At 40.8% G+C, this 12,328-nt stretch overlaps 1 protein-coding gene across 1 annotated transcript in view; it reads left to right on the top strand.

Moving 5' to 3' along the window:
• The window catches only part of CPXM2 (carboxypeptidase X, M14 family member 2), a 77,066-nt gene that overhangs the window by 13,541 nt on the left and 51,197 nt on the right, over positions 1-12,328 (top strand). The window lies entirely within an intron of this gene.

The raw sequence follows: 12,328 nt of genomic DNA, 5'->3' as shown, positions 1-12,328 counted from the left end.
GGTGAAATGTGGGAGAGGGAGAGCCTGACTGCAGTGCGCGTGCGTGTATTCTGACCTCCTTAAAAATCATGACTTCTTCAGAAATTATTTTAGGAAATAATTAATTGCCTGTGCAAGCTGGGCTCTGTCCTTACATTTCTTCATCGATGGTGCATTTTTAAGTGGGATTCCTGTGCCACCCTGGGGTTTGTGTCCCCACAGTGAGCCCAAATGCCAGTCATAGACCTGTTCCCAGGGGGAGCGTCCCTCCTGCACCCCTCCTTGCACCCCAGCAATTCCACTCCTCTGCTTTTTACGCTTCTCCTTTCTTTTTTCTTTTTATTCTTTTTTTTTTTTTTAAACAGGGGTGGTCGCATTTCAATCCAGGCCTGGATTTGATTTTCTCAGATCTTTGAGATTTAATTGTGTCTTGAAGTTTTACTTCCTGTTGCTTTGAGTTCTTAAATACTCTGCTTTCAGGGTGCTTCTCAAGGGTGCAACAGCTTGGACACAGGGTGCTTTAAAGGAAAGAAGAAAGCTCTGTTATATGAGTTCCTAAATCTTTTGCTTTTCAGGACTTCTGGGTATATCTCTGGTTATTTTCTATGTGCACTTGGCCAATTTTTTATCCCTTCACTAAAACAGTTTTCCACTGTTTGGGACTTTAAATGCAGTAACCACTTCTGAGTTTTTACTACTGTCTTAGAGCTGAGCTTGAATCAACCATGCAATTAAAAAAAAAGTCCATTAAAAAGAATAATTAAGTGAAAAGCAAGCAAGCCAACTAAACTCACTTTTTTCTTTTACTGTGCTCTAGCAAATACAAAAGGATTCCTTTTTCAGGGTTGGGAAGGAGCACGAAGTTTGAGTTCAGGTTAATTGTAACCACACAACTTTCTCTGAGCAATAGCTCCAGGCACTAACTACGGTGACTTCCATGCTTTATGAGAAGTGTTTGTTTTTATTCATTCCTCTTATTGTTTCATATGAAATAACAACAACAGATGTGATTTTAGAAAAAAAACACATAAATGTCTAAACTCACTGCTAGAGCGGACACACCAGGTCTCCATAAAACTGAGACTTACACTTTATAAAAGGTTTTAAAACCAAGTTGGATTGGTTTTAGGTATTTCCTGTCACAAGCTTTCTATATAGGTCAAGTATTTAGCCCAGATGTGCAACCTGGAGGAGGGCTAGGCAGTAACTGAGACCAGCCTGTGCAGGGTGACGACTCACAGATAAACTCTGAGGCTCGAGCAGTCGCTCCCACCCCGCAGTGATGCTTCCTCGGAGTGGGAGCACGGTTACTGCTGGGAGAGGAGGAGGGATATTAATTGCAAGGGGTGTAAGCACAGTTGGGTGCTGGGGTATGATGGTTGGCTGGGAAACCTCTGCTGAAGTGGTCAGCCCGCCTTTGAGGGTCTTCTTGCTTGTGCATGGAGGTGTGTTTGAGCTATGTGTTTGTCTACGTGCAGAGGACGCAAATTATTATGTCATTTCTGATTGGCAGCATATACTTTGGGAAGATTTTAAATTGGCAAGAATTAGTTTTTTAGAAACCAGCAGGCAAGGAATGACTCTCGGAAAGATGATCCTGTACTATTCACCTAGGTCTAACTGCAGATACAGAATATTTCTATTCTACATTCTGTTGGTAAATGCATATTTTTAGTTTTAATCATGAAAAAATGGAAGATGACATTTCAACTCACAGCTAAGATGACTAATAACTGTCTGCTGCCTAAAAGCATAGCTCATGCTACTCCATCATGCTGGCTCTGAAGTTTGCTGGCTCCCTTTAAGAGCTAAGTCAGAAAGCTAAACTGGTAGAAAACAGTTGAACTACTGTTCAACTATGAAACTATGAAACCCAAATCTGAAGAGTGAAGTGATTCTATCTTCATCCCTGATGTTAGGCTTTGGACCGCTTCATCAAAGGAAGCTAATGCCTCTGTTTCAGTATCATATTCTGCACATTTTCCGCCTTATAGAAAAGTAAAAGAAATATAGTTTTGTCTATGCTAGAGCTTAACTTGATTAAAAGTTGAACATTAAGCAGTACTGACTGGGAAGCGGTTGATTTCAGTCTTTCTCAAGTGTAAAATTAGTACTTGGGAGTGGAGGTAACTGTGGCAGTGGCGATAAAATTTAATGGCTTGTCACTACTAATGAGACCTCCTTTACAGTCTCTCAAGTTTTTCCTGCTCTATGTGTGTGGGCTTCATGTGTGTGCTAGGGAGAGTGAGAAGGTGAAAAGCGGGTGATGTCACAGTAGTGCCATCTATTTCAGTAAAAATTAGGTGTTTTTAGAGAAGTGCTGAAGCTGTTCATGTGTATTTCACCATTAGGTCTACTATAGCCCCGGGTGTGCAATTCCTATCCTCGTGATGGAGGACACACAACCCCTTTCCTATGTCCTCCCACTTGGATACTTCCCTTGTGCTGCCTGGGATCCCTGTTTTGCTCCAAAAGGGTGCCTCTGCTGCAAAATCCTTAAAGCTGGCAGAATTCTTGGTAGATGTGTATTTCCAGGACCTGAATTTCTGGAACATTTCTAGGTTATGTATGTTTAAGGAATTTCCTGACTATGCCGTCACTCTGTACAGCTGCATAGTGAACATGCTATACCCAACTATGGATATATTTACTCCTGTATAAAGTTGCTACTACAGCTTTCATAGAGGGGGAGGAAAATAATTGCCCCACAAGCCAATTTTATAGTCATACAACTGGTTTTATGCAGTTGTACTGTTTTTGGTAAAATACACACAAATGGCATTGTTAAAGTGGTTAAACTTTAGCGCTTTTAAGGTATCTCATTTATTGAGCCAGGTTTGTATCTTAAGATAGTAACTTTTTCTCTCTTGATTTTGTACTTGTTAATGGTATTCCAAGTTTCAATGTTTATTTTTAATGGCTACAATTAATGTTCTTATTGTTGAATCTTTGGTCTTGCAGTATACCTCAGTGATTTGATATTTTAAGCTATTTCTGGCATGAAGACATTGGACAGATACTCGTTTTTAATGGTAATTTTAGTCCTACACTCAGCCATTGTGTGAGCAGTCTGTCTCAGTTTCTTTCTCCATTGTTTGGCTAAGTTTATTTGTTTGGCTCTGGAAAAAAAAAAGGATAGTTCTCATTTTTGATGGCTGTACTCAGTTTTGTGGCTTTAGCTGGAATTACAGAAAGTCATCATCCTATGTTTCAGAAAAACATCAGAGGAGACATTTTAAAATTAATAGCACAGAAGTCAGCCGTAGTCAAAGCTTGTAATAAAAATTTAAGAATTGATATGATATTTTTCAGGCTGTACTTTTTTAGGCCATTAAAGAGAATAATACATCTTTTTTCAGAGCGACTAAATACACATATTCCTTTGTAGAGAAAGTGGAGGACTTGTCAGGTTTGGATATAAATGAGAGGGTACCTTGTATTACGAGCATCAGTTTAAGACACGCAAGAGCTATGGGCAGGGTTTCCATACCTACCTAGGCTGCTGCCTACAGGCACGTATGGGTATGGTTGCTTCTTCCTCTCGAGCAGAAGGACCATAGGCAGCAAGACCAGAGCCAGGAGGAAAACTGGGAATGCTTCTTATGCCCGGGCATGCTGACTTTGTGCACGTGGGGTCGGGCTCCCTTATTGTCCTCCTCATAAATCACGTCTTCTCCCATGCAGGCTGTACGGCAGCAGCAGTGGGCAGCTCAGGGAATGTCATATGGTATCTGGAGTTTAGATGAGCCTCTTGAGTCTGAAAGTTTGGCCAGAAAACTCCCAGAGAACAGGCTTTTTGGAAATTCCTGCTTCCAGCTGTGCCAGGAATAACAGAAGCTCTTCCTGCTGAATGTGCTGGTTTGCTGCATCTAGAATCAGCCACAACCTGGGTTTGTGAGGGAGTAAACTGTGAAAAGTAATGAAAGAAAAAAAAAGCGTACTTTCTGAATCTCAGAAATGTTTGGTTTCATGTCAGATCTGTCCTAAAGCATCAAGATAATTCTTAATTTGTTCTTTATTTGGCTTTAATTGCTGAATTTTCCCTCAACCTCGGAAGCAGGAGAAGAGACACTTTTACCCTTGCATGGAGTCTGTGTCCTGCAACTTTTCAAGCAACTGTTGTGCCCGATCCTGCCAGCTGGTGCACGGTGTTTAGATGGCGTAAAGAAAGCATGGAAGTGTTCAGTGTCTTTGCACCACGGGAGGGCTCTCTGTGTCACTGGCATCAGATATGACGAGGACAAAACTTTGGTGGCCTTGAAACTGTCTCAGGGCTTTCACCCTTGTCTGCTGCCTCTGACTCCAGCAGACGCGGGCTTTAAATCCACACCTTCCCTGCCCAGGACTGGCCTTGTGCCATCAGGCAGGAGATATTTGCAACTTCTCTGTAACTACCTCCCTTCCTAAAGAGTTGGTTTAGCTTTTGAAGCTTGTGTACTGAGGCACACATGAAACGCGGTTGCAGCAAATCTTCTGGTGAGACTCCTAGCAGGGAAAGGAGGGAGTTTACCTGGAAGACAAAGTGGTGCCTAGCAAGCAAGCTAAGATTAAAAAGCACCTCCCCACAAGCTAAGAGGTTGTCAAAACACAGCTCCTTGGCCCAGAGGAAGCCCCTAGAGAAGATGGTGCAAAGAAGAGGCATATTTGATCATCAAAAGCAGCTCTGAGATATCAGATGGGTAACATTTGCGGGGGACTCACTCGGGCTTCACCCTCACCTGAAGCCCATGAAAATGTTCCTCCTGATTTAAGAAGGTTTTGGGTCAGACCTCAAACAGAGCTAGGTTTGTGGCTTCTAACCAAAAGTGTTTGTGGCTTTTTTTTATTTTAATCTTCAACAGCAACCATAAGGATAAGTGTGTATGTTGCAGTGCTGTGATAAATATTGCCCTTTCCTTCTGAGAGAAGTCCCTGACATCTTAAACCCCTGCGCAGTATTTGTTGCTTGTCCTAGAAAAACATACAGCTTTGACGCAACGTTAGAGAACAATTAATGTTGTCCTAGGTTAGAAAATTCTGGCATCTATTTAATCCTTTATTTGATTTTTGATCTGGGACTATAATTCAGAATTTTAACCTCTATATAGGGGATCTGTTGTAAGTGCACACTGCTTGTTTTGTTCTTTTAGTGCCCTGGGAACGGTTTTATTAGAAAAAGCAAATAAAAGCAAACTGTGTGTGCTTGAAGAACCTTCATCTGCCTGTACTACTTCAATTAATCTGGGGTGCATGGGGGCTGGTGGCCTGAATTCAAGCCAGAAAAGAAACTAGTATGTTTGAAACTAGCAACACTTTGGATGTGAACAAAGTCAGAAAACTGATCAGACCGAAATGCATGAACCTGTTTCCAGGGAAAAGCTGGGCCATACCAAGTATAGAGTATGACTCATGAACATCTGCAGAAATTTCACACTTCCATGATCACATCGTCAAAACAGCAAAATTTAGCTAGACCATGTTCCCCCTACAAATGTCTTAAGACTGTAAATATAACATATTATTTAGAAAGTGAAGAACCTTGTTCTGTTTAATTCAGCCCCCACAGAGGCTGTCCATCACAACAAAGCAATCAAAAGATATTTTCAGCAAGTAGTAGGTCAGCAGAAATGTGCTTTTACTGTTATTTCACCTTTCAGGTGCGTTACAGTATTAAAATACTTTGCATACCTGTGACGTAAGTATTATTTGGGATACAGGAACTGGACAGCCAGTTTCTGTTAAAAGTTTCTGCTGTTGGAAGATGAATTATCAACCACACTTTTCATTGGAATAGCTCTAAATTTAGCCGTTAGGATAAAATTTATTATATTGACCTCATGAAGAATTTTTGTCCAAACCCATAAAGATCTAAGAATAGTATGAATAGTATAATAAGTGTTAAAGTCTTCATCCCCCAAAATATATGCTTAATTTTGCGCTTAACTTACCTATATCAGGAGCTTCATAGATTTGGATCGTCTTTGTTAACTATATGTTTAAGTGTTTCGCTTAAACAAGGCCTAAATTCTGCACCTACCCTGGGATGGCCCAAAAAAGGAAACAGGGAATCAAAACCTAAAACTTAATCTATCTTATGACATGGGATTTTGCCATGAGATACCTGACCATACTGTGTTGGCAAGATATGTGTTGAGTCCCCAGAGAACAAGGTCTCCAGAGAAGGGACGAGTCTATAGCCAAGTCTGATAGGCAAATGGGTTTATATAAGGAAGAAACAGGTATTGATTACAGTAATTGGTTGTTACTAGGAATAGAAATAGCATACTAGAGCACATCACGCTGGCACCATACCTGCTTCCCTTCCCAGCAATGACAGATCTTCTCCATTGCTGTAGGTGCCTGTTGGCCACTGCCATCCCCCTACTTGGGCATACTCTGGCCACACTAAGACCACGATGTGCAACATGGTTTTGACCCTCTAAACTGACCAGCATAATTTTTAAAGATACTTCAGTATCCCTTGTTGGTGTTGAATGCAAGTTATGGGATGTGTTACATTACTGAAAAACATACTGGCAGTGTATGTTTTTATGGAAAATGCACGACTTAAAGAAATCACTGGAAGGGTGATGAGGTCTTCATATTTATCATAGTGATGTTCTTCTGTTGACTGTGGTGGTGCAAGCTGAAGCCCCAAATACAAATCACAGAATCACAGAATCACTAAGGTTGGAAAAGACCTGTAAGATCATCAAGTCCAACCATCAACTAACACCACCATGCCCACTAAACCATGTCCCACAATGCCTCGTCCACATGTTCTTTGAACACCTAAAGCTACAGATACCAACAGCAACAACAAAAAATCCTGGCACTAAAACCATCCTTTGCATAGAGAAAATTCTGTGTTAACTCACCGTCAGCACTGCCTTGACCCCCTCTTGTCTTCTCTGAATTGCTGAACCTCTGTAGTGTAACATCCTTTCTCCCCAAACAAACGTTCTGAAGTGCAAGGAGATTCTTACGTATTTAAAAATGACAAAGCTCCTGGAGATAAAACACATTCAGAATCATAAAAAATAAATAGTCAGAGTACATTCTGCTTCCAAATGTCAAGGAGACTGTCAGGCTGCACAAGGTTGATATTTCTCCATTTCTAGATCTGAGTATCACTGTGCTTGAGGAGTTAGACAATAACAGACTTGCGGGAATTGAAAAGGATTATAGGTATGGCTTTTAAAAATATAAGTGGAAAGGAAACATGATGCTTCTTTTTTCTCTCCGTTTGAAAAACTGAACATATTCTTAAATTGATGGAAAATATTCTTCAAATAAAACAATAATTTGTCTGTTATGCCTCCAAAAGAACAGTAGAGAATGATTTCCTAAATGCATCCTTATTAGATACAAAAGCTATAAAGACAGTCTGTGCTTATCTGACAGTCTTTATTTAGAGCAGAAGAAAACAAAATAAATGAATAATTTAGGCAATATAGATGAACAGAAGTGTTTTCCTTGCCCTGCTCATACATACATCTTCTACTTACGGAATTAATAATGTTTCTAAGAATGCCTGCTAATATGGTTTTATCATAAACAACAGCTAATGTTGGAGCACAGCAGCTATAATTATACTGCAGGTGTAAAGACAACCAAGCTGGCTCTGCAGAAGGTGCTTTTTTTGACCAGAGTTTCAGTGGAAGATGCTGCATCGGTAGGGCACAGCCATCATGAGACTGAAACTGCTTTCAAACCTGGGCCAATATCCTTGCATAGAGCCATGCTGAGATTGCGAGTTGGGTTGATGTTGGCTTGACAAGGGAGCTCAATAGGTCCTTCGGGTAGCACTCTCAGTGTAGGCAAAGCTGAAATTGTAACTGGTAAGTTCAGATTTCAAGAGAAGAGGTTGTGACTGAAGTAGTTCTCAAGTGTTTCCCCCTCCTGACTTCAAGGGACAGGCGATTGCTAACGGTGTTGAAGTATCGGAAATGCCTTGCTGCCCTCAGCTGGGATACAACCATCTGCCTGGCTAGCAGAAGCATAATTGAAAATAATGGACACTGAGATACAGCCATTTAACATAGCTCATAGGAAAGCTACTTCGAAATGGAAACCTCACAAGAACACTGTTCAAGATACAAATGTTATTAAGTCTGAATCCAAGCCCCATCTCTTTTCAGGTCTTGGAATTAATTCATTTGATCCAGACATCTTATTAATGGCTTGTTTCTGAAGTGAATACCTATTCATGGTTGCAAATCACACATGAAATCGTGCTTGGATATGGGCCAGGGAGAGAGAAATGTCCGTAACTCAGCCTCTTCCCTGCACCTGCAAGCTTAATGCTTGCTTTTCCGTCGCTCTAAAAGATGAATACTCTAGCTGCATTTTGTTAGTAAGCTGTTATGTACATAGTATGTGGATTTAAACGTCTTTCAAAGCCCTAGTTGAATTTCCTGTATTTTGTAATGATTACTTTTTCAACCAGTTAAAGAAATAACCAAATAACGAGGTTATTTCCAGTTGAATCTATAAGGTATGAACTGCTTTGATTATACATGCTACCCAATTTCTGTAGCTTTTGCAAGTGTTTTTCAAACTAGCATGGAGAATACAAAATCATTAAGACAGTCTTATTGATTGTGTGGCGATTTTCATTGTTATATGGAAGATTTCTTAAAATTAAATAAAATATATTAAAGCAATACTTTAAAAAGTACAGTCTTTATGAATGCCATAAATCAGTTTCTTTTCCTGTATGTTTTTCAAAAATAGGTTGTCCTGGTTATCTCTAGTAGCTTTAAGATGTGGACACACACCCCCCAACAAAATAATTGATCTAAAATTAAATTCACAGTATGACTCGGGATTTCTTTTTTTCAGTAGTGAAATGGCAACATTAGGTGGATTGTGTTCAAACAACGTGTAGACGTGGCACTGTGGGACATGGTTTAGTGGGCATGGTGGTGTTGGGTTGATGGTTGGACTTGATGATCTTACAGGTCTTTTCCAACCTTAATGATTCTGTGATTCTGTGTTGTATTATAATGAGTAACGCAGAGTTAATCAGATGAGGCCATAGTGAAAAATTTGCCCCCACCATCTCTGTACTTTACGGATTGATGCTTTGGTCTAATACACTCCTCTTTTCATCCCTTTATTGACGCTGGAATTCATATGCATGCGGAAAAAATTAATATTCCTGAAGTGTTAACAGTCAAATATTATGGCTTTAAATAGAAGACATAATTTCATTTAAAAGCAAAATAAAAGGTCTTCTCTTGTGGAAAACAGCACGAATTCCATACATCAAAGCTACTGCAAACAATAGGCTTGATGACTCCAAGAATATCATCCTGGTGCAGAGCTGCACAGACGGAAACATCTAAAGGTCAATTGTCTTTTATGGAGAAGCCTGCTGCTCCGTTCCCAGTTTGGGATGGTCACTGGAGAAGGAGGGGCCAACTGAGAAAGGAATGCTTTTCATTAATTTTCAGTCAAGTATTGGAGCAAAATACTTTATTTGTCTTACCAAGTTGAAAGAAAAAAAATCTTTACGTGATTTGGTAAGTTAGTAAAGGACAGCTTAAAGTTTGGTTCACTTCCAGAGAAAGCAAGTTAGGCGTTCGCCTAGTAATTTATATAAATAACGGTAAAAAATAAATTCCTGGATACTGTTGAATTGATGGCAAAGATCCTACTGATTTCACTTGAAATATTGTAAGGCTTGAGAACACGGAGAAAGGACAGTGTATTTTTAACAATATATTGCTCAGTTTTCATCAAAGGTATCTATGCTGCATATCGTAGATAGCTCCTGCCCGCTCTTAGTGCCTAACCTTGCTTTCGTTGAAAACAAAGTGAGCATTTCATAATATTGGCCTGTTAAGCTGATGCGTTCACAGACAATTCAAATAATTCATCCTTAAAAAATGAAGAGCAGTCAAGCACGTTTAACTGAGATCCATATGAACATTTTTGAGTCTATTATTAGGCTTCAGTTTCTCTAGAAACAGAGATAATACACACAAATATATGCAGGCAATTTTTTCAGCCTGTAAATACCCATCTTGCAGTCTAAGAAACCCTCCGTGAAATCCACGGGCAACCCAGGAATATTCCAGTTTTATAGTAAATGAGTAAAATTTCAGTCTGAATAAAACCAAACCCACTTCTTGCACATACGCTGGCAGGGGTATGTCACTCCAGGTAACTTCAGCCCGGTCTGACAGGCAGCTGCCAGGCTCAAAAATTCTGCTTTTCCTACAGGTTTCATGAAAATAGGTCTCTGTACAGAAGAGAGCAATGGTGAGGAAAGGGACTGCAGACCGCATGGCTCTGCATCCTATGGAACAGTGATGTGCTGACTGCCCCGGGGCAGCTCTGTAAGCCCTTGCTGCTGCTCCGTAAGCCCTTGCTCCTGTTTGGTAGCCGGGGACGGGCTGTGAAATGCAATCTGGAAGAGACCGAGCTTCAGTGGATCCATTGCTGATGGAGCTGGCTGTTCACTTTGTGGGGAATCTTCTACTTTTGTGTTAGCTCCTAGCAATACCTGTAGATTGCCCCTTAGCCTTGTTAGGTGCAGTATAAATATCGAATTAAATGATATTTTATGAACTGAGTATGTAAAAGCAGCTTGCTTTTATTTTCAGCTCAGACCTGGCACGGGTACTTTTGGGTAGCTTTTGAGTGCCTGGGAATGGTGAGACTGTTCACAGAGCAAAATATACCGAAGTGCAAAAGCATTTGTAGGATTACACCATGAGATTGATTTCCAAACCTGTCTTGAGGACTGAACTTGTTAAAGAAAGGCAGGCAGTTCCCAGCTATATAATTTACTCCCAGTAGAGATCTGTCAGAGCCTGAGATTTCTTCCAGTCGGAGTATGATGAAAGATGAAACGCTCTATAAGGAAATGCAATTAAAACAATCATCCAATGAAACAAAAATCCTCTGAGCTGTTCCTTCCTCTGGCTTTCCTTATACATCCTGTCTCTTCTCTGTTTTGGATAATTAGATTGAACGCTCTTCGAAATGAGGAACTGTCTACATTTTGTCTCTTGTGGAAGACTAAGATCGCTGTTGGTAATTTAGAAAATACATTAATATTTAGCATTTGTCTTTACTGCCTCTGATGAAGACATTTGGCCCTGGATTTGTGTGAGAACTTTCCTAAGGATGAACAAAGAAATCCTAGCATGAATTGGCAGCACATAACATTTTCTTCTGAGGGATTTTAAGTTGTTATGAGCTAAGGAGGAGCATAGGAAATCTCATATATTTTGCCAGTTTGTGCATGGTAATGCAAACCTACAAGTCAAAGTTAGACATGTCGAGGATGAGATTCTCAGGTACATACCCTCATAACATTTTGGTGAGTGATTAAAAATAGATAAGTAAGAGGGATACAGGTATAGAGCATGGGAGTGAGCTCTCTGACAGTTCTCCAGCAGCCATGGCACGAGCGCGATCGCAATCCCAGCTGTCAGGCAGCGGCGAGGAGGGATGGTTTGGGGACCGGAGGGGTTGCCTGGGGGCTGGAAATGTGGCCTGGGCTCCATGACTGGTGCTGGGCTCCTGTCCCTGTCACAGCCCATTGTGCAAGTTACAGTAAACCTCCCACACTCGACTGCAGAAAAAAATCTGTCCTCTATCCAAAGCCAGAAGCGATACGGCCGCAGCAATGCAAAATCTAGTCTAACCTAACAAGTACCCGAGCTAAATAATAAGTATGACATTGCTTTCCACCCCTGCTCCACACAGACTTTCCAATTCCAGCTGGCACTACTTCAGGGTCTCTAAATTGCGCTCCGTCATACAATTTAGATGCTCCCAAAGTGTCTCTCCGTGCTTTTGTTCACCTTCTGTGAAACAGTGAGAGTGCGTCTTCCCCACCTCACCACGGTATTTTGAGGGTAAATACACCAAACATTGCGAGGGACTTAAATGCTGTGGTGGCTGGGGTCATTTTAGAGCAGAATATTTTTCTGATAATGATGAAGTGGACTCTTTCCAACGTCTTATCTTCCGAAGCCAGAGCTCCAGGCTCTAGTTTGCTGCATTGCTGGCTAGCTGCTAAAGTAACGGCATCTGCTTTTCTTTCTTCAAGGCTTTGGAGCTTAGAGAGGTGGCCCCTTGTTTCAAAATTGCCCTCTTTGTGCTTAGTCATTACCTCTACAGAGCTCAGCCGTCCGGCCTCCCAGACCTCTGTAACAGATGCTATTGTGCAACGTGAGGGACTGTGATTGAAGTTTCCAGAACAGATTTTAATTAAAAACATAACTTCATACAGTAGCTTGGAATGAGTATGGGCAGGGGGGGCGGGATATGAAAACAAGAGATGAAAAAGAAAATGCCAAAAGAGAGAAAAATAAAAGGCCATTTACTGGCATTTTGTACTGAAAAGCAC

This window comes from Gavia stellata, chromosome 9 (assembly GCF_030936135.1).
Source record: "Gavia stellata isolate bGavSte3 chromosome 9, bGavSte3.hap2, whole genome shotgun sequence".
NCBI lineage: Eukaryota > Metazoa > Chordata > Aves > Gaviiformes > Gaviidae > Gavia > Gavia stellata.
This window is presented reverse-complemented; position numbering and strand designations above follow the sequence as displayed.